Below are 20,641 nucleotides of genomic sequence, written 5' to 3'. Positions count from 1 at the left end.
ACTCTGTCTCTTGAACTCTGTCTTGGTTTTAAATGGATTCTGGCCATGGTCTTGTTTGTGCAATCTTGACTACAATGCTACCTTCATGCAGTGTTAGTTATAATGGAGCCACAAAGCCCCCAGTCCACTTCAAGTTAAAGTTTTAGCTATCATTAAGTCCCCACTAAGTTCAAGTCATCAAGTCTTAGTTTGGTTCTAAGGTGGACTTAACAGTGAACAGTCAAACACTGTCTGGGTGGGTCATAAAAGTAATGCAAAACATCTTTTGGTAATAGGTTATAATAGGCCAAACATATTCAGCATTCACTATCTACTTAATAGCATGGATCCTTTATTCATTAGTCATTACAAAGCACTTTTTAACCTTATTGTGCATTTCCAGATACTTTGCATAATGTCATTATGTAAACAATTCCGGACCAAGCACAGACCCCTGTGGCCCACACGCATATTACGTTATGCATGTTATGTAACACTCATGCACATAAATCTTGACTGAAGATGGTCTTTGGGAATCACTGCCCTAGACCCCACTATAGAATGGTAAATGGTCTCTATTTATATAGCGCTTTTCTCGTCTTCTCGATGACTACTCAAAGCAGCTTCACACTACAATTTTGCTATTCACCCAATCACACCCATTCACTCACACACTCACTCATACAGCGCATCAATGTAAAGCGCGTTTTTCTAATGCACATCTTTTGTACCTATTCACGCACTGCCGGCACAGCTGTCATGAGCAACGTGGGGTTAACATTTGCAGACTAACAGAGCCAGGATTTAAAAGACAACACGCTCCACCGCGCTCTATTTATCAATAATAACACATGTAGTTTGTGTTTTGCTCAATAAGAATAGGTTGCATTCATTAAATATTAATAAGAAAGAATAACAGTGTTTGTGGTACTACCCACTTAATAGGTCCATACTAAGAAAAGCACATTATCATTACATAGTAATTAGAAGGTCACTTACGGTAAAATCTTAATTAATGGCCTATTAATGTTAGAATATGGTCATACATGATAAGGTGTTAATAAGGGATTTGTAATGACTAATACTTTGTCAGTATTCCATTAATATACATGCTAATAAGTAGATAGTTATGTGTATTCTGATTTTTTTGTTTCAGTTTATTTAATAAAGCTTCAAGTATCGATACAATATGTATAGTCAATTTTAAAAAGTAATCTTCACTAAGAAAAAGTCATGGGATATAAATTCTGTGTTATTCTTCTTGAATTTGACATTTTTACAAACATTTGTACAACAGGTGTCAGTGGATGTGTTGTCACCTCACACTCACACTGTCTCATTAGCAGGGGAATCATAAAAGGAACACTGTTCAGTATGTGCATGGTGGGTTTCAGGTGTGCGGTTGATTAGAGTTAGGATTAAAGCTTAATTACAATTGCCTATTACAAAAAACTAAGAAGAAATCATGTTTCTTAACTTTCTACTCCAAATACAATCAAAGTCTTTCACCGTTTGGAGAATCATAAACAATCTTTTTGAAAAAAAGGTTTTCCATAAACATGTCATTGTTTCATCCACACAAAATGACTGTAATACATATGCCTGGCCTGTACACTGTACAACTGGGAGAAGAAGACATTGAGCATGTGCATACGAGATGTGTGCAGTGTACAAACGTTTTTCTCTAAATAAAGCTTTACTTAATTTGCAACGTATACATTCACTGAAATAGAGACGGAATCAAGAAAGCCAGGGTGACTAAGGAAATAAAATAAAATTGATCATAAAGCAAACATGAGCAAACACAGTTAGCGCATGAGCTTCCTACTTGGAGGAACATCAGAAATCCTGTTCTACTGCATGTGATCGGAGTGCGGTTAAGGAATTTTGACAGGAGAATAGTAATAATAAATTAAATTATAATTAGTCACCTTATCGCTCGCTCCATCTTAATCCAATTTCATTATACCAGTGTCTGAAGTATATGTGAGGAAGAGGAGGATGATGAGAGAGTAAATGATCTTATTGGGAATAAATCTGACTCCTGTAACGTTGGGGAATAATGCAGTATTTTCAAAAAATAGGCTTCCAGTTCTCCCGAAATGCTGTTTCCGTGTGGATAAAATGCTGACACGATAAAACATGTCAAACTCAAGTAATTTGCAACAAGCTGCCAAATGACTGCATGCAGCAGTGGAAGCACAATAATGTTGACCGGGATACCCTGACAACAATGCAGCTGTGTCACATCAGGAGCCGTTTAGGGTGTTGTCATCAATCCAAGGTTAGTTTACAGTAAACCAGCAGCTCTTCTGATCCGTGTTATGCATGAGTCATTAGTTAGGAGTCCTTGTTAAAAGATATGCAGCGGCAGCATGTCAGCCCTTCTGTCAAACAAACACACACCTCTCTCTCTGCGTGAGGACAACGCCATCAGATTATGAGAGGGTGTGAGAGAACGACTGACAACTCCCGTGACAGAGGAAGGAAGGGAGAACAGAGACGGCGAGAGGGGCCGATGCAGACGAAACACAGAAATGTCAACAGTTTTTTCAGTGCCTCTCATCAGCTCAGTGTAGTGCAGTTCCTCCTGCTGTCATCCACTGGAAATCATTCTCAAGAGGTATGACCGCCAGCCAACCTGCTCTCTTTCACTTTATCCAAATGGTTAAAGATGTTTTAGTTCCTCTAAAAATACTGTCCAATTCTCATTTGGCAATTATCTGTAAACATGCAAAGATGTTTTGATTGGAATTTGTGGAAGTCATCATTTTAAGGGTGATTTTATTTGAAAAGAGTCATGGCTTCAGTTCATGCTTTCATTAAATAAAGCCTGTCATCCATGAAAGATCAGCAGAAGTCTCCTTGTCATAGTCTAGATGGGAAACAGATACAACTTCCAAGACACTGCTGTGTGAATTGAGTTTTGTCATGCAAAGTGATGTCATGGTGAAACTCAAATTACACTCTATCAGATGTTCTTGTGGGATGTTCAGTGAGTTACCTATTCCTGGACAAGATTTAGACCATCAAAAGGTGCAGAAGCTGGTAAACCATTGTTTCATTAAGTCTGTTTAAGAAGGCTTCCTGTTTATTACAACCTTTTTTTTTTTATCTGTTGTTTATTTCTCTAGTAAACATTTAGTTTGATTCATTAAAATGGGGGAAATTTCAATAATGACATTGTCCTGCAATGTCTTGTTTTTGTCCACAAACCAAAGATTTTCAGTTTACTATGACAGAAGAGCAAAGAAACGAGAACATACTAAAAACACAGATGTCTGCACCTCAAGAAGACTTGAGCAACTCACAGGGCAGCACAGAAAGAGAGGGCCTTCCTATTGGCTGTTCTTCTAAGAAGCGCAAAGTACATTATTCCCACACTGGTAATAAGTTAGATTGGATCTTAATTTGATACCAGTGTTTTGCAAACGTTCTCCACTTTCTAAAGATGCAAACTATCGTGACCAGAATCATAATATAAACTGTGACAAGGGCAAATTTGTGCCCAATGACTCATTTACAGCCATAATTGGCAAGACCTGACATCATTTTGAATTGGCAAATTAATAATTTCCAAGAGGTGTTAATTAATTAATTAATTAAAACAAAGATTGGGGGAATTCTGCAAGTCAGTCTTTGGAAATCAGTGCATTATATTGTATCTGAATGAATTGTGTTTTTGATGTGATTATTCTGCCACTGGTTGGTCCTTCATCTGAAAGACATACTATCAGACCTGACTAAGGGAGCATTTGTGTGTATACAGCAGCAGAGTAAGAGCAGGCTGGGACAAGGCGTTCTTATTCCATCGAACTGCTGAAAAACAGTAGCAGTAAGATGCAATTTGACAAATTCCAATCAGGTTTCCGACCTCATCACAGTATAGAAACAGCTCTTATTAGAGTGATTATAAGGTGTCAGTTCTGATCTTAAAGAGGTTGGAAACATGGTCAGGACTAAATGGATGATGTGTGGAGTCTCTCAAGGAAAGATTCATGGAGTCCTTCTCTTTCGCTTATTATGCTACCTTTAGATTAAATTCTGCAGAGATCTAACATTGACTATCATAGTTATGCAGATGACACACAGCTATATATGGCACTGTGCCCAGATGACTATTGTCTAATAGAGTCATTGAGTCATTGTTTAGAGCAAGTAAATAAATGGATGAACAAACATTTTCTTCTATTAAATCAGTAGGAAACTGAGCAAATAGTTTACACCTTGAGTCACGGTCTCTACAAACCAAAAAACAAGTCAATAACGTTGGTGTGCTGATAGACTTTAGCTGTCATACCAAATCAAAACAGCCTTCCATCAGCTTAAAAAACATATCCAGAGTAAAAGGTTTCATGTCCCAAACAGACCAGGAGAAGTCTGTTCATGCTTTCATCTCCATTAGTCTCAACTATTGTAATGGTCTAATGGACAGGACTCCCCGAAAACAGCGTTAAACAGCTGCAAGTCATTCAGAATGCTGCAGTTGAGTTTTAACCAGAACAAAAACATCAGAGCACATTACTCCAGTTGTAAAGTCTTTACACCGGCTTCCAATCAGTTATAGAATATACTTTAAAGTTCGGCTGCCGGTCTACAAATCATTAAATGGTTTAGGTCCAGAACATATTAAAGAATACATATCACATCAGGCTCTGAGATCTCCTGACTCAGGTCAGATAGAGTTCAGAGCTTAAACCAATTATGGTGAAGCAGCATTCCGTTGTTATGTTGTGTATGTGTTGTGTATGTAGTGGAACAAACTAACAGTGGAACTGAAATCAGCACCAAATGTGAACGTTAAACACTACTTTTCTCATATGCTTATGATTGAACTCTTTTAAAGCATGTTTTTTTTATTTAAATGTTCTAAACTTCACATTATTTTCATAATTTGAGAGTAAATTCTTATTGTATGCTGCATTATCATACTTTATGCTCCACTGTAGTCTAACTTTGTGTTTTCTTTCTCTCTGTTATAAGTGTGGTTTTCTCAAATTTTACATTTTAATGTTTCCAACATTAAAGTTTAAATGTCACTTTGTTTTTTTCCTGTAAAGCACATTGAGCTGCCCTTGTGTATGAATGTGCTATACAAATACAACTGCCTTGCATTGCCGTGCTATAGTGAAAAACAGATGTGTGGCGCTGATAGACTTAATTGACACTGTCTGAACTCATCTGACAATGGTTTGAAAGGAACAGACATTTGTTAATATTTGTACGTAATGACTGACTGATAGTTTCATGCTGGAGCACTTTTCTGAGTGGCTACAGTTGCAGCTGTGTTTGACTGAGCTTGCGTCCACCTCTGTGTTGCCAGCTACTTCCAATGGAAGGTAGTTGAAGCCAATAGTGTCACATCAGACACTAATGTGCATATTTAAGACATCGTCACCATGCTGACAGTGTCTTCTGATTATATTCCACTATATATACACAGGTAAAGTCATTGTACCATTGGAGAGTTAAAAAGCAGCACTTTGTTTCATTTATTTGTATCTTATACATAATGTGTCTGTCTATTAGTGAGTGTCACAGTTGAATATACTTCTATAATTAATACGTCCTGAGTAGGTTCAGACACAAGTGAAAAAAGAAGATTTTGTGTTGAAGACGAACAGTGAAACTGAATCTTCAATCGGGGGACAAGGAAACAAAACTCATCTTCACAGACCTTTTATTTTACCTGGATGAACAATACAGATGCACACAGTCAGCTGCACTGTACATGCACAGCTCAGTCTTTTCTGTGAGTCTACACCCGGACCGGCTCTCCAGATGCAGCAACTCGCGCTGCAGAACTGGCGATTTCTTCCTTCCATAGCTAGAGCTATGCCAGAAAGTTGCTAGATTTGTTGCAAAAAAAGTCTGAAAAGTCACTAAATATAGCAACAAATTCGCTAAGTTGGTAACGCTGGTCCACCCTTTGCTGCTTTTCAGCTCAGAGAGTGCAGAATGCAGTCTCCCTGTATGCCATACACCTACTAAGTTCACTCACGTCATACTATCCAACTTCAAAAATCCACTCCATCCCTTTCAGTCAGAATGATCAAGCGTTTCATATTACAATGAAACACATAAATTAAAGTCTTTAGCTAACCCACTATAGTTCAGTACGTCACTGTTTCTTTTGCTCCCAGACCGCCTGACACGAGCCTGACAGGGTTAGTCAGGCGTAATGTGACTAACAGAGATGAAAGATGAGCCTCTGCTCTGTCCTTTACCCTTGTCTTCATGTTAAAAAGACATTTCCTGCTATGTGAACCAAGCACCTGTTGCACACCAGGGATACTTCAAACACTAAAGTCTGCTGCTCAGGCCTCAGGTCACGGGAAGAGCTGAGGGGCTGGCTACAGAGGTCATCGTCACTCTGACAGGTACACACAACCTGCTAAAGCACTTGACTCCAAGTGCAATGACAAACTACAGATAGGCAAAAAGAGGGGAAAAAAAAAACCCACACATGTGCACCAGCTTATCGAGTGCAGCAATAAAATATGTTGGCGAGCACGACACATACCTATACGTGTTTCTAATGTTATAATGCACATTTTAAAAGATTGAGCCTTTTTTCCCCAACTTAACTTCCTGATACTGGCAGCCTCACAGACGCCTTCACTTCACACAACCACTGAATCGTCTCCAGCTCAACAACCCGCTGCCAACAGGATCTCTGATGTTTATCAGTCTGTGGTTTTACAAGCAGCTATTTCTAATAAATTCACCTGTAATAAAACTACAAATGAAAAACGGTGCCATGCAGTGATATGGTACACACCCCAAAAGTCATTTGTAGTTCATTTCTTGTTTGGGTTAGCGAGTGTATACGATATGTAGGATTTAATATATACAGGTGTTTCTCCTCATCAGCTGTGATAAAATAAAAGCTTGTTTATCAGCCCAGGGTATCTTGGGAATATCAGGGAAACGGAGAGGAAAGGTGTGGAAAGTAAAAGGAAGGGATATTGGCAAGGGGCCAGTGTCTGCATCCAGCTGTTTAGTGTCTTTGTCCAGCTTTATGTCTTTGTCTGACTGTGTCTGTCTCTAATTTATCCTGCAGGTTCTCAGATTCTGCTCCCGGGAACGGCCTCAGTCTTTGTTTTTAGTTTTTTTTTCCTCCCAGTCAAAAGCCAGAGGTAACTTCCTGGATGCACGTCTGTTTCTGTGTCCTAACAGCAATAACAGATTTCAACACTGTGTAACTATAAGCAGAGCACTGCTCTCATGGGTGTTGTAAATTGCACAACAACAATTTATGAATAAAAGTCATTGACTTTTTTTCTTCCAAATTGGCTGTGTCAATTCCAAGACTGTGTGTGTGTGTGTGTGTGTGTGTGTGTGTGTACTTGTGACCTCTTTAGGACCTTTTTTTGTACAAACACTGACCTCATCATAACCAGTAGTCCTCATGGAGACCAAACCCTGGTCCTAATGAGGCAGAATCTCATTTGTGAGGACCGTGCTAGTGTGTGGTTGTGGTTAAGGTTAGGGATAAAACTTTGTTGAGGGTTAGTCTAAATGAATGGTAGTCAATGCAGTATCCTAAGACACATAGCTGTGCTAACCTGCATGTGTGTGTGTCTTCTTTAGGACCTTCTCTGAAAGGACCAGCAGTCCTGATTAGGACCAGGTACCTCATGGCTGAGATTTGAATTGTGGTTGGGTTAAGTTTAGTGTAGGCATTAACTGGTAAGGTTAAGGTTATGGCTACTGCCTTGTTTATGCTGAATGGAAGTGAGTGCAGGAAAAACTGTGCAAACCTGCGTGTGTGTGTGTGTGTGTGTGTGTGTGTGCTGTAGGCAACAAAGCACTAGCCAAGTAGTTTCAGAATCTCTAAATGGAAATATCTACAGATATAAACACACAGGAAATTAGATTTCAATAAGCATGGCCAGTGGAGGAAAAACTGGGATGATTAAAACATTGGGTCTTGTGCCTGCATATGGCTTCATTTATAATTGACCAACAGTAGTACAGCTGCAGTAAAGCTAACATACATATTGATTTAATCTATCCCACTTGCACAGGTAGTCAGGCAGTGGGTGCAATAATGGACACATGTGAATATTAAGTCCCTATACAGTTTGAATGTATTTTGCTGGGGTAGGTAACATTTTCATCATGACTACTTAATGATTCCACAATAATTTTCTGATAAGATCTGAAAGAGAACTGGATTTCTGCCACTCATCCAGGGTTCGTTTCCATGGTGTTTGGAGAAATAAATAGAAACTGTATATGACAAATGGACAGTTTCAGGCTCCATAGAGTGAAGCCAATATTCATCGAATGGCCATCAGGATGTGATTTCACCGGTGTGTATGTAAAACAATGAAAAATGAGCATATTACTTACTTGATTTACAGTATAAATCAAGTTATAAAAAACGTTTTTCCTACATATATGGCCTCAGAAATGTTGGGTATTATTCAAAAAACCACAATGTTGATTTTGTACGTTAATCACATTTAGAGTAAAATAAACCATAAAGTGGGATAAGTGTGACAGGACGTTGTGCAATAAGTGACACCAGGTGTAGGTGGTTGAGCTGTGGAATCTGTATGATTAGCATTTTATTGATATCAATGCTGATATTGATAAAGATATTTGATGATACTTTTCTATAATTGGGTGCTGAGAATGCTGGAATGCAAAGGTGTGGTGAGGAACAGTGAGGAAAAGTGTGAGAAGTACCTCACCAACAGAAGTCAGAGACTGCTTCAGTCAATCAACTATTTTCTAGTTTTCTTTAACTATGCTATCATAAACCTGACAACAGCCCTGTGGTATCAGTAGTTTTTATTCCCTGCTTTGGATTCTTAAAAAGTTTGCCAACGCCATCTTGAGCAAAGAGCTACTAGAGATGTTCACAAGTACATTTTAGCAAGTCCATGTCAAGTCTCAAGTCTTTCATCATGGGTCCAAGTCAAGTGTTTCTGTTTGTCCGACTTAAGTGCGGCTCATTTACCCTCGATGGACATGAGTCCTACTCCTGTCCAAGCTCATGAAACAAATTCCTGGAACACACATAACACCTTCATTTTCTGTATCGATGTGGTGTGAAGTGGACTTCATTTAAATCAGTGTGAGGTAAAACTTCAGTCTCCTCTTGGTGCAATATTTATTCCAGAGTCATTTTCCCTTTGCAAGGACAACCATGAGACAAAACAGGGCTACAGTGTAACTTCAGCCAATTGTCTACTGTCACAAATTGATTTCCAACAAGGAATGGGAAATAATCTGTCAACTCAGCTGGAATAATGCAGCTTTTTTAAAATAAAATTTGCAGTACTTTTCCCAGAAATAAAAAGACACAACAAACCTGCTGGGTCTGTTGACATACAGTCTATTAAATAATTAAGTTATTGTTTGTATTCTCATTACAAATTAACCGTGTCATACAAGCAGAAAACTATTGTGCATTAAAGCTGGGATAGACAGCATACAATGTACAAATGGTTATAGATCAATTATAACAACCTTTTATCATAAACTAAACCATGTGATTTGACTGGCATATCTCTCAGGACAGAGAGCCTCCATTCCCAAAACAATATTGTTAATCCACTAGATTAGATTCAGCATCAATTTTAGTTTCTCTTTCTAACAATCTAACGTACAGCATAAAAGAAGATGAAGGTGGTAGCTCCATATGAATTCACTACAATCTTTCTCTCCTTCTGTCAGCCCATCTTTTCCCTGCATTGGACCACCAGCTGTGGAAGGCCAGTCATCCAGGCCATGACGGCAGGATAAACGCAACAATTAACATTTATTTCCAGTCCTTCACTTTGTATGACCTTCACATTGAGCAATCTTTTCACGACAAGCCGTTAATCTTTTAGAACGGCTGCGGTAACAACAGCAACTCCCCAATTCTGGTGAGAACCTAAGATCTCGCAGCGGAACAGTGAGTGCAGGAGAACCAGAGGCAAGGGCGCCCGTGTGCACATAGAGAGATAGATGTAGACTGAGGAAAGAAGAGGCAAGTTATAGAAGGGCAAGTAGATGCCAAAACATGTTTTGCAAGTACTCATGTTTCCCAGAGAATGAATACTAGTGGCTCCAGTGTTCCTTACTTTTCTCTATAGCATAAACAGCACAGTGTCATAGTTTTCTTTGATTCTCAGAAATATGTCAGCATTTGGTATGTAAGTCTCATACAGTCATGTTTGCAGGAATATGAGTTAATACTGATCGTTGCCTATAGTCTATATAGAAAAAAATATCCATTGATCCTGAGTGTCGTGTCAAAATGCAGAGAGAAGAGGGAAGAAGAGAGATTTCATTTAAACACTCCCGTTGTTTACTTGCTCCCCTTCTGCTCCCCTGCCCTCGTCATGTCAGCATCGTAAGCCTATAATGAACATGTTAGCATGCTGGCAATAGCACTCAGCTCCAAGGAGCCAAGTTCAGTCAGTGAAATTGAATGGATAAGTTTTTGATTCCAACCAAGTGGCAACCTGCCAAGCTGTCACCCACTGGTTTGTGAGCTGCCATTTGGAAGCATTGAGTTCAGTCCAGCGTCATTCCTTTTTTTGTAAAAAGAGACATTTTTGGAAGGATGGTTGTAGGCCACTTACATCTGCAAGAATACACCTATTGACCAATGACCCCATCTTCCACACAGTGTCCATGCCCCAATACATGTCAGACCAGACGTGGTCATGATACGGCCCGTGGGCCATGTGCGGCCCTTTAACTCTCCCAGACTGGCCCGTGTTTAATTTGAAATGAGAAAAAAAAAAAGGTAAATAACAGGGCTCGAGAGTGCGATGCATTTCCCACATTGATCAATGCGTAGCGACAGAATCAACACTGATGTATCATATGTTCCGTTCATTCATCTCCCTGCCCGGCAGCTCTCTGTCTCTCTCATTCCCTCTCTCCTGCACACACACACAGATCAGCTGTCTGCTCATTCTCTCCACGTACAACACATGCAGCCTGTATCAAACGCTAACGCTAAGAAGGATGTTTGTGGTGTTTTTCTTCTACGAGCATCTCAAGTTCATTAGATAGCATTAGCTTGTTAGCACCCTTCTCTATTGATAAACCCAGACATGGCACAGTATCAACACTGTCTCCCTCCCTGTTTATTATCTTAGTATCTAACCAGCAAAGCTGGTCAGCTCTAAAATTCCGTACAACAAAGCAAGCATCTGTTATTATTTTCATTTCTTCTTCTTCTTTTTCCTACGGCACATTTTGGCATGTAACTCGTCCCACAGTTTTGAGAAAAAACATGGTGTGCTAGGAAAGCGTTTGAAATAACAATGGCGACAAAAATCTAAAAAAAACTGCCAATAATTTCCACATACACATGAATGAAAAGTTTAAGTTTTGTACTTTTTTTTGGACGTTTTCAGATTTTATAATGAGTGTGTATTGTGTTGCGAGAGTGGCACACTCGGCTCAGGTTTCTCGTGCCCAAAATTTCCAGCCTACACAGACAATTTTTACATAAAATGTTGCTATGGGCTTGTACAACCACCTGCAAGTCTCTCTCTCTCTTTGTAAAGGTTGATTCCATTCAAGTGATACAATTTACTGCTTTTTATGAAGACATAAAATTAATATTAAGCAGTAGTTCAGCCCATTGGCCCTTAACAACATTTTATACTTCTTATGTGGCCCCATGGGGAAAATAATTGCTCACCCGTGTGCTAGACTGAATTAATTAAATTATGGTCTATAACTAAATCAGGAAAATGTTGACCGATGATAAAAATCAAGTGAGACGACTTAATTGTCACAACATATTTGCTTTATCTTACTGGCCCAGAATCTAAATGGTCGATGTCTGTATGTCAGGGTTCGTACCACAGAGCTTGGATCCAATAGGCATGAGTCAGATACGTAAAATCAAAAATGAGGCTTTATTGCTCTCTCTAAAACATAAATAGAAAAGAATGCCGAATGCAAGAGAAAAGGCGAAAGAACAAAACTATAACCAGAAAACGTAAACTAGATCAACTTGGATCGTAACTCCAAACATGAAAACATAAACTACATCAACTTGATTCAACACTCTAAGCATGAACAAGGTAACGAAGAACATGGAGACAAAAAAACGCACTGACAAAGGACAAAGGGAAATGAGGGACTTAAGAAGGGGAAAGGGGACCAGGTGCTGACAATCAGGGAATGACACCAGGTGCAAACACTCAAGGTAATCAGACAAGGTAGACAAAGTGCAGACCAACAGGAAACCCTAAACCCTCACCAAAATAAAACAGGAAATGACAAAAACATGCCTCCCAAAACAAACATAACTTACAAATTTGCCGACATGTAACACTGTATTTATACAACACTTTTCTAATCTTAATGACCACTTAAAGCTGCTTTATTTACAGTTTTGTCATTCATCCATTCACTTACACGTTCATACTACGCGGGTTAGGGTTGCCTAAGAACACACTGGCATGTAGACTAGCAGAGCTGGGAATCAAACCTGGAACCTTCCAGTTGAAAGACGACCACTCTACCACTGCTCTACCACTGAGACATCATCACCTAAAGTCTTTAGTTTTTAATGTTTCAGATTTAAAAAAAAAGCATAATCACATGAGGAGGACTATGAGTATTACCATTTGTTCTCTCTTTAATCATATAAATCAAATTTGTACATTTCAGTTGGCTGAACACTTACAGATGGCCTTGCCAGGACTTTGCTGAATCCTTTGAGAGGGTAGAATATTTTATGTTGTTGTTACTCACAGCGTTCGTTTGATTACAGTCTTGGCCTTCTCACTGAAGACTTGACCCAGCCATTTTCTGTTCTGTGTGGTCTCCACATCGTTCCGTCATCTCCCTCTCTCTCGGCTTCTGTCCTTCCTATCTAACTCCACTCCCTCCCTCCGTCTCTCCCTCGAGCTGATGTCAACCACCTGTCTTCGTGGGACCTCCCAGGCCCATCCTCTGTCTGTTAGCAGCATACCATGTTCAGTGTGTGAGCAGAGCTATGTTGAAAGAGATTAAGTGGCAGCTTTCCAGATGGTCCTCATGTGTGCTCATGTGTGTATGTGACCTGTAGCAAGAGTTTACGTAAATATTTATTGTGGCGCTTCATACACGGATTACCGAGGAACCAAGAGCCTCATTCTACCAAAAACTCACCATGACACACCGTTCATCCTCAAGTTTGAACCAAAAATGTCACGTCGCGGGGCAGAGGTGGGGAAAACAAGACTTAAAAAGTCCTTCAAATATCATAGCTTTTGAGAACATGTCAGACAAAAACAACAATTAGACAAATGATGCCTTACAGACCAGTCTGGAGCGGATGTTGTGGTTATGTCACTACAGTGGCGGGACATCAGCAGTCACAAGCGAAGTGAAATTAAGGGGAACACAATTGTTTTGTTGTGCCAGTAAGCATCGTAACTTTTTTATATATAGTATTTATCAAAGATTTTTATGAACTCAAGATGTTAAACAGACAGAAGACAGAAGTTGTGTGTTTATCACACACAAGCTTGTATTTACAAGTCAGTAACAGTTGTAACCATAGGACAGGCAAACTCTTCCGTTCAGTTTGGCTATAAATGTGCTCAGTATTTAAGCAAGCATTTAGTGAATGAATGGGTCTTAAGCTGCCTTCAGACATACACTGAAGTCCAGCCATTCTCGGGCCAGTGTCTACAGTGGGCTGTATGTGGGAATGCAAATGCCCACAAAAGTCACTCCGGACATTCTTAGGAACATCTTCAAATAATGTCTGAGTGAACCCACCCATAGTCTCCTCCACTGCATTGTTATTGATTCATAATTATATAATAACCTTTCAGCATCATGTAAGTCAAGTGATCTGAGACTCGTCGAGGATCTGTTTTCCAGGCTTGGGAAAATCTGAACTGTGATGAAAGACTTCAATCACAATCAGACAGACAGAGAGGGCACCTCCTACAAGCTCTTCTACTAAGCGGTTGTTTTTACATCATCACTTCTGAACAAAATTTTCCCTAAGGGTTAAAGTGCAACAAAATACAAGCATCGGAAAAAAGCACATAAACAATTTATCAGGCCCTGCCACTGTAAATAACAGCAACAATATAACTTCTCAGCAAGCTATGAACCAAATTCCAGGGATCTTATCTTAACCATGGGAGCCCAAGTGGAAGTTAAATCAAATTAAACACAAATCCTCCTAAATTTAGAGCGAGTCTAACAGAGAGTCTGACAATAAATAAAATGCATGTCAAAATAGACGGAGCCTTTTAGAGATGGAAATATATTAATGCAAGTCATCTGTTACATATGAATCATGTTTACGCATTTTTTTAACCTGCCTCCTGCTGGCAAATTCATAAAACAATTAAACAAAACATCAGCATAACAACTGTATGTTTTGAAGTGACTACATTAGCTTTTACATTTCATCACAGAAAATGAATCCTCTGTGTTTACAAAAAGTAAAGGAAAGAATACAAAACATACAAAAACAGGTGTATGAATATCTGCCCACGTGACTCAATCTTCTAAAACCAACAAGTGATTCATCCTCCTACACACAGTCAGTTCACAAATCATCATAATCTCGGTAATATGTGGTTACACTTGTATCCTTGGGGCAAAGGCATGTGTGTGTGTGTGTGTGTGTGTGTGTGTGTGTGTTTGATGCGTATCCAACACAAATGCTCACATATATCCACAAGTACACACATGTGCATTGCTCACACACACAGTCACTAACATTCCTCCAGTGCTGGGGCCATTATGTATCCACTTGTTCTTCTTTTAACTTTGATCTCTCAAACATCACTTGCAATTCAGTGTTCTTAAGCAAAGGCAAATTTCATCTTTCTAAGATTCTCTGCACACACTTCAATACTTGAGAAACACCCTGTCGATATTGCTCTGTTGTTGGCAACAAGTGTGCGCTTCGTGTCCAGACAAGCTACACTGAAGACAACCTAATCAGGATACAGGGAAAGTGAAGCGAGTGTGAGACAGTGTCATCACAGAATCCAAAAGTATACACACACACACACACATATATGAACACACACAGAGATTAGGTTGTGGTGAAACAGTTCAAAACACCAGATGTGTTCTAAGTCAACAGATTAAGACCACAACAGTGTTATTCTAGCTAAGTGAAAAGCTCTGGTAATTTAGTGATTTATCAGCTACTGTGTGTTCGCAGCTGTGTGCACTTGCATGAGACCAAACAGAGCAATAGCTGAAAGTCATAGAAGCATTTGATGTGGAATGAACAGGCATGTCTGCACATTTAGTTGTCGTGCTTCTTTTTTCTGTCTTTTGGGCATACAGGATACAGTTCACGTTCATCTGCATGTGTGCAGACATGGGAGCAGACACAGGCGGACCCAATCACTGTCAAACGCAAAGACTGGCTTTCATTTAAAGCCTTGATTTCTGTTTACAAAATGTGGAATTGTACAAACACAGTAGTGCATTATTTTTGATTTGGTACCAAGGAAAGAAGCTGAAAAACAGGTCCTTGAATGAAGATGGTAAAAACAACAGAATCCCGTGCAAATCCTGGACGTCACAAATGTCAAACAACGTTAGCTGGGATTTCTACAGAATGAAACTTCTCCCCAACAACCAGAAAAAAGTTGTTTGAAAAGGTAACATTCACAAGACTGACTTCCAGTTCCAGAGTCTACTCAACAAACACAGGTGTAACCCAAGGCCCAAACTCTGACCTATTACCTCTCCCGCTGAGACCAGACAGAACATTTAATGTGTTTCACTTTACACCAGATGTTGTTACCCCATTCTGTGCATTGACCGCTGTCAGACTGCGGCTCCAGCAACCAAAAATATAACCAAAGCATGGCTGGGTTTTACGTTTAGGCCCATGAATTATTATATCCTCCTGTATCCATCAGACTGGGAATATGCTGACAGCCAACTGAACCATGACTGTAATCGCTAACATATTTGCCTCTGTGCTATGGAAGAGTACACTGCTGGTGGATGACTCTGGAGAACACATACGAGTGCTTGGGCTTAATACAACTACTGAATTAGCATGAAGTAAACCATTAATAGGGCAATAACCTCATTGTTAATCAGAGGGTGAGAGCCACTGTAGAAAACCACAGACATTGTGATAGTAGTGAGGTTTGTTTTTTCTAAAAATCTTTCCACCATGGTAGTTGCTGTAGCTGACTAAGGCTGCAACTATTATTTTATTAATCCAATACTAAATTAAATACTAAAATAATTGATTAGTTGTTTTTTTTCTTGTTTTTGTCAATAATTAAAACAAGCTTTCTGATTAATTTAGCTCCTTAAATGTGAATATGGTCTGGTTTCTTTGCTCCATATAACAAAGAAATCCTACTTTAGGGCCCTATGATTTTTGTGATTTGGAAAACACGGAATTGAGCAATAAAAATGTAATCACCGGTTAAACTCTAAATCTTGCAGAATTAGTTTTTAGGTTTTTCTGAGAGGTTGGACATTATATAACCAATCAGCTTCGCCTTAGCTTCTGAGAAACTCACCAGCATCTAAAGTACATTGTTTTGAAAAACACCAGTAGGCTTAAAAGCACATAGTGTTAAATAAAAATTCTGCATATGATAGAATAGTGCAATGCTGTGTTGCATAAATAATTGATTAAAGTTAAGACACGTTTTCCTTGTAAAATAAGTGTTGAACTAAAATGGGAAGAACTGGATTTAAGGAAAGATTATATGGAATTTGAATGAAATGAAACAGATTCCATGGGGCTCTAATGCTGGCCCTGCTGGTTGTGTGCATATTGCATCATATGGACTCATAGGGTTAAAGCTTGGGTCTCACAATAATGTAATAAACCATCAACCATCATCATTTCATTCATAATGCTTGGAATAATTGGCTGGCATACCTGTGACTCACTAATCGATAAGCCTGTGCTCTCGCAGCGTGTGATCGGAGTCTTCACAACCAGCCAAGGAAACATACACTGTTGAAGCAGAGATGACAGACAGAGGTTACTGAAATAGTCAATTATTTGTATAGCGTCAAATCACAACATATATTATCTCAAGGTACTGTACATAGTGAACAGAAGCCTTTACAATATTATAGAGAGAAGAAAAAAACCAAACAGTTCACACAATGAGCTAGCACCAGGCATCAGTGGAGAGAAAAAACTCCCTTTTAACAGAAATAAATCTCTGACAGAAACAGACTTAAAAATATGCCTCAACCCGTTGGGATGAGAGGAAAAATGGGGGACAGAGGAGAGGTGGGAGAGAGAAAGTGAAAGAGGGACGCAAGGTTGAGACAGAAGACAAACACCACAAGCAGATACATAACAGTTATATCAAGTTATAGGTTTAGACAAGACGGTTCTGAATCAGTTATGACATGTTTATAGTACTACCATGTCATTTACACAGGCAGCAGCAGAGATTGTTGCTAAAGGAAGGAAGCACAAGGTAAAAGGTATAAGCCCAAGCACTGAGCCCTGTGGAACACCACAATTAACTTTTGTCTGCAATGAGGCATTATCATTAACATGAACTATCTATCTGAATCAGATAAGTAGGATTCAAACCAGCCGAGGGTAGTACCACAGATTTATCTAGTGCGGTTTCTGTGCTATGATATAATCTACATATAATCTGTCTGGAAATCCTCAAACAGGCTACAAAGATATTCACATTACTGATTTGCAACTGTCTTCTCAGGGATTTTAGAAACAAAAGAGAAGATTTGATATCGGTCGGTAATTAACTAAAACATCTGGGTCGAGGGTCACTTTTTGGAGGAGGGGTTTAATAACTGCTACACTTTCAAAAGCTTATGGTACATATCCAGTTAATAAGCATAGATTCATATGGAGCTGTATTTGAAAGGAAAAACATCTTCAAGCTGTTTGGTGGGGATGGGATCTGACAGGTTGATGGTTTGGATGATGATGCTAATGATGTTAGCTCAGGGAGATCTATGGGGGAGAAACTGTCTAACTGTACGCCTGCTGCTTCTAAAGCTCTTGTGTCAAAAAATGATTGAGTACAAGTAGGAGGCAGGTGATGATTTGTTTTGTCTCTAATTGATGTTATTTTATTGACAAAAAAAGTGTCAAAGTAATGGACGGCTCATTAGGGCAGTGACTGTCAGCCTGGCTACAGTGCTGAAAAGAAACATGTGATTATTTTGATTTTCTTCATATAAAAAAGAATAATAGGCAGCTCTAGCTTTATGTTGGGCTTTTGCTACAAAACCATATTTCCAGGCTACATGAAAACCCTCTAAATTAGTGGAACGCCATTTTCTTTCTAATCTAAGTAAAGCCTGTTGAAAACCATGGGAGTTAAACCATGGTTTTCACTACATTCTTTCATGAGACTTTCAGAGGGGCAACACTATCTAAAGTAGTACGCAGTGAGGCCCCTGCACTATCAACTATCAAGATTAAACGGCAGCCAAGATTTACACAACAACTTCTAGTGTTTTGGGGAGTCGCAATTTGATGAGCAGGCCCACGGGAGGGGGCTGAATGTATCAGTTACATTTTTACAGATTGTGAACTGCTATTGTTTTATTGCTTTTCCATTTGCTCTGCTGCAGTCTCTTCCACTGGACCATTTGCTGTCAACAGCATGGAGTCTCTTACTAGTAATTGCTGCTACTCCATCAATATACATATGTCCATATAAACAAGAGGACAAGAAGAAAAAAAGAGTAAACCGCTGTGCCATTATTTATTTCACTTGATTCATAAGAGGGCGGTTCTAGATTTGGAGGACAGTTTCTGCATCATTTTATGTATTCATTCTTTATTTTAATGTCATGTAAACATTTGAAGTATTGACAAACATTAAAGTTTTGCATTGGTGTTTGTGAAATTCACTTTTTTTTATATCTACTGTAAATGCATATTGCTCCAAATTTCAGTAATGGTAATGGTCATAATTGGTTTCTAATTCACAGCAACTGAGAGGACGAGTGCTCTACTAGTATCTGGAATATCACCCAATCTCTTGCATGTTCTCAAGATTCTGTATATTTGCTATACTGACAGACTCCAGAGAATGTCTGGACACTCCAGAAGCTCCAGATATGTCCTGAGATCATGTTTGAAACAGGTTCAAAACATTATATAAAATGCCAAGCAAATGTTACGTTGATTCTATTGAATCTGAGGTACCGCCACTAAGGCTTTTATATACTGGCACCTCTGGATCTGTATAGAACTTTACCTGCTTATAGCTGTGACCATCTTACATAATCATTACAAAATTCATCCTCATCTATTAAGATGTCAGTGAGATATACACATCTGACCTTGCTAAATGAGACTTCCCATCTTAAATTTAAATTCGATCAGATCCAGACGAAACTGCATAGACATAACAAATTCCGTTCAAATCTGATAAATATTGACAATGTTTTACAACTTTGTCCGGTGTTAGAGATAGGGATTTCTTGAAAATGTAACGTCATCAAATTACATTCTTGAGCGATTACCTACCTATCACAAAAAATCCATATTGATCCGTCAACAAATGTAGACAGGAAGTTGTTAACGTGCCACTACAGTGATTTCACATTAACTGTTAACTGTAAGGAAAAAAAACTCAGAGTTGTAAAAATAAACAGTATATTTTACTAATGAGTCTTTTAACCGCTATGTAATTTTTCTGTCTGCCTGAGGCTTTTGTGGTCTGATAGAAATCTTGTATGTGCAGCTATCTTGTTCTCATGCTGTGTCACTCAGGAGAGTTGCTTTGAGTCAGTCTATATAACAACGAAATACATACAATAGAAGGGACACATGGAGGTATAGTGGCTAGCACTGTGGCCTTACAGCATGATTTAGCATCTTCCTGGGTTTTCACCAGATACTCCCAAAAACAAACAAACAAACAAACAAACAACACACAGAGGTTAATTGGACTCTCTTAATTGACCATAGGTGTGTGTGTGAGAGGGAAGGGTTGTTCATGTCTATATGTTTACCCTGCCCTGGCAATCTTTCCAGGGTGTGACTCCGCCTTTTGTCCTATGTCTGGGATTGGCTCCAGCCTCCCCGTGTTAGTCAATGCCCAGGGGTCCTAAACAACACTCCAGAGCCTAGACAGCTCATATCATTACATCTTTTATGTTTTAAAGGGGTGGAACTTTTTCCTGTCCTAGTCTGAATGAGAACATTTTCAAGTTGCAAGTCTGTTGAGATGGTGGCATCATGTGAGGTTTTCCAACAACAGTTAGCTAGCAAAAAACTGCAGTAAAATCTGAATAGAGCTTAAATCGGATATGTTTTAATAATTAGCAGCTTTAGACAAAGCATGGTTGTCTGTTTATTTACATATATTAAGGTAAGACTATAGGTTTCGAAACATAAAACCACTTACACAGCACTATCAAATACCTCCATGAATTTAAGGAGCTGGAATCACAGGAATTGTTTTTTATTGAAAAAACAACTAAAACTGCTACATTGATAATTAAAATAGAAGGCAATTAATGTATTAATCACAAATACATAGTATAATGTATGCATTATAAAATGATGTAATCCTCATTTATTAATATTTTGTTTCATAGTTACTAAGCTCAAGCTTGGTTTATACCTTATTGTAAAGCATGGTCGTTTAGCTCTGTCTCTTTTTATGTGATGCACGGTCAAAAACATGCACACACAAACACATTGGTGCTAACATAGGGAAAGCTGTAATTCAGC

The 20,641-nt window shown here is 38.9% G+C and overlaps 1 protein-coding gene across 3 annotated transcripts in view; it reads right to left on the bottom strand.

The window, feature by feature from the left end:
* The window catches only part of LOC131468092 (nerve growth factor-like), a 32,742-nt gene that overhangs the window by 8,946 nt on the left and 3,155 nt on the right, over positions 1 to 20,641 (bottom strand). For 2 of the 3 annotated variants that reach the window (XM_058641967.1, XM_058641966.1), the window contains exon 2: positions 16,835 to 16,912. The exons of the other annotated variant lie outside the window; for it this stretch is intronic. The gene's annotated coding sequence lies outside the window, so the exon portion shown is untranslated. The remainder of the gene's footprint in view (positions 1 to 16,834; positions 16,913 to 20,641) is intronic. 3 annotated transcript variants of the gene reach the window in all.

This window comes from Solea solea, chromosome 11, assembly GCF_958295425.1.
Source record: "Solea solea chromosome 11, fSolSol10.1, whole genome shotgun sequence".
Classification (NCBI taxonomy): domain Eukaryota; kingdom Metazoa; phylum Chordata; class Actinopteri; order Pleuronectiformes; family Soleidae; genus Solea; species Solea solea.
This window is presented reverse-complemented; position numbering and strand designations above follow the sequence as displayed.